Source organism: Dipodomys ordii, unplaced genomic scaffold, assembly GCF_000151885.1.
Source record: "Dipodomys ordii isolate 6190 unplaced genomic scaffold, Dord_2.0 Scaffold57, whole genome shotgun sequence".
NCBI lineage: Eukaryota > Metazoa > Chordata > Mammalia > Rodentia > Heteromyidae > Dipodomys > Dipodomys ordii.
Window position 1 is genome coordinate 9,008,916 of NW_012267273.1, and position 3,026 is coordinate 9,011,941.

The following is a 3,026-nucleotide window of genomic DNA, read 5'->3' on the forward strand; positions in this document are numbered from 1 at the left end:
CATTATATTTAATGGTAAAAAACTAAAGCCATTTCTTCTAATGTCTGGAAGGAGACAAGGATGTCCACTCTCTCCACTTCACTTCAATTTAGTATTAGAATGCTTAGCTATAGCAATAAGACAAGATGCAAACATAGAGGGAATCCAAATAGGGAAAGATGAAGTAAAACTCTCCCTCTTTGCAGTTGACATGATCTTGTATTTAAAGAATCCCACGGACTCCACTCCCAAATTATTTGAGCTGATTCAACACTTTGACAAAGTAGCAGAGTATATAATTAACCCTCAAAAATCAATGGCTTTTCTGTATGCCAACAATGAGAAAACCGGGGCTGAAATCTGGAAAGCAACTCCATTCATAATAGCCCCACAAAAAATAAAATCCCTGGGAATTAACCAAAGAAGTGAAGGAACTCTATGATGAAAACTTTAAAAAATTGGAAAAGGAAGTCAAAATAGAACTTAGAAAGTGGAAAAACCTCCCATGCTCCAACATTGGAAGGATTAACATCGTGAAAATGGCAATACTTCCCAAGGCTATCTACAAATTCAATGCCATACCTATCAAAATTCCAACCTCATTCTTCAAGGAAATAGAAGAGGCAATCCAAAAATTCATGTGGAACAATGAAAGACCCCAAATAGCAAAAACGATCCTTAACAGAAAGAACAGTACAGGAGGAATATCAATAACAAATTTCAAACTCTACTACAAAGCCATAGCAATCAAAACAGCTTGGTACTGGTGCAAGAACAGACCTCAGGAGCAATGAAATAGAATTGAAAACCCATAAATGAGCCCACAGACCTATAGCCATCTAATTTTCAATAAGGGAGCTAAAAAAGTAGACTGGAAGAAAGACAGCCTCTTCAGTAAATTGTGCTGGCAAAATTGGTTAATCACTTGTAGAAAACTAAAGCTATATCTAAAGCTAGATCACCCTACACCAGAATCAACTCCTAATGAATCAAAGACCTCGGAGTCAATGCAGACCCTGAAAACATTACAGGAAGGAATAGGAGAACCCCTAGGCCTCCTTGGCACATGCCAAAATTTTCTTAATAGAGACCCAGAAAAACAACAATTCAAAGAGAGGTTGGACAAATGAGATTGCATGAAATTGAAGACCTTCTGTATGGCAAAGGATAGATCTAGCAAGATCAATAGTAAGCCTACGGATTGGGAGAAGATCTTCACTAGCCATACAATGGACAAGAGCCTCATATCTAAATATACCTAGAACTCAAAAAATTAAACCTCCTAACAACAAATCCTCAAAGAAACAACTGCCCAATAAATAAGTGGGCTAAAGACTTAAAGAAAAACTTCTCTGAAGAGGAAAGAAGAATGGCCAATAGACACATGAAGAAATGCTCAACTTCCTTAGCCATAAAAAATGCAAATCAAAACAGCATTAAGATACCACCTCTCCCCAGGTAGAATGGCTAGAATCAAGAACTCTAACAACAGATGCTGGAGGCAATGAGGCCAGAAGGGAAGCCTACTGCATTGTTGGTGGGAGGGTAAACTTGTTCAACCACTTTGGAAAGTAGTATGGAGGTTCCTCAAAAGACTCCCCATAGAGCTCTCCTATGACCCAGCAATCCCACTATTGGGTATTTACCCAAATTATCACAAGACCAAACTAAAGCTACCAGCACAACTATGTTTATTGCAGTAATATTTACCATAGCTAAGAGATGAAACCAACCCAGATGCCCCTCAGTAGATGAATGGATCAAGAAAATGTGGTATATATACACAATGGAATTCTATGCCTCCATCAGAAAGAATGGCATTGCCCCATTTGTTAGGAAATTGAAAGACTTTTAAAAAATTATATTAAGTGAATTAAGCCAGTCCCAAAGAAACACAGGTCCCATGGTTTCCCTTATTTGCAATAACTAGTGTATATCTGAGACAAGCAGAAAACATCAGATAAGATGATGTTAAGCAAAATGAACCCCAAGATAGGGACACAAGTGTTCTTTTTTTCTTGCTATTGTTTCTAACGTATTTATAAAGTACGACGTGATTTTTTTTGTTGCTTTTTATATCCCTCCCCCATGGTATGACCTCTGTTCTTCACTGTATTTGATGTTGGCATAATTTGGGGAGGGGAAGGGAAAAAACAAATTGTTTCAATAGAGATACAGTTTGTATTGCAACAATGAGATGTACAAGACTCTATGTTGAAAACGAACTTTACTATTTAGGTGTGGGGGGGGGTGGGGATATGTAGTTGTGGAGATGGGAGGGAAGGGATGGTATGGGAAAAACAAAGGAGGAGGCAACAATGCTTGATAAAAAATGTACTCATTACTTAGCTCATGTGATTGTAACCCCTCTGTACATTATTTTCACAATAAAAACTTATTTCAAAAACATATTAGAAAACTGAATTTTATAGCCCCAGAGAAAATTTATCATTTGTTTGGGGAAACAATTCAGTAGGCTTTTGTGAGGCTACTCCTCACAGACTATGGATATGAGTGAGGAAAATGCTCTGGGGGATAGGAGATAGTTTATTGGTGAAGTGCTTGCCTCGGATGTATAGGGCCTTCAGTTTGATTGCCAGCACCACTAGAAGAAACAGAGGAAGGGAAAAGAAAGAGAAGACCTTATTTCTTAGGTACAGAATATCATGTGATTACCTGATGTTTTTCTTGTGGGAAGTTCAAAGACATGAAATTGGGGTTATTTTATTTAGATTATAAAATATGATTATAGGAGTCTGAAACCAATCTTGATACAGCAGGGGTTCACACTAGGTTCACTACAGGTAGTTCTGAACTATGATGCTCTGTTGAACTATGTAATTGTAATTGTAACTGAACTATGGTACTGATCACGTGAGTCAAGAGGAATTGACACAAGAGAAATCCTCATCATGGCTACAAAATGGGTTTTCAGAGTCCAGCCTGATTAGTCTCTTTTTCCCCACTTGGCTCTTCCCTTCTGTTCTCTGTTCTCTTGTTCCTCTGCTTCACATACCCATCATTAGAGAGGCCCCACAACCACTGTA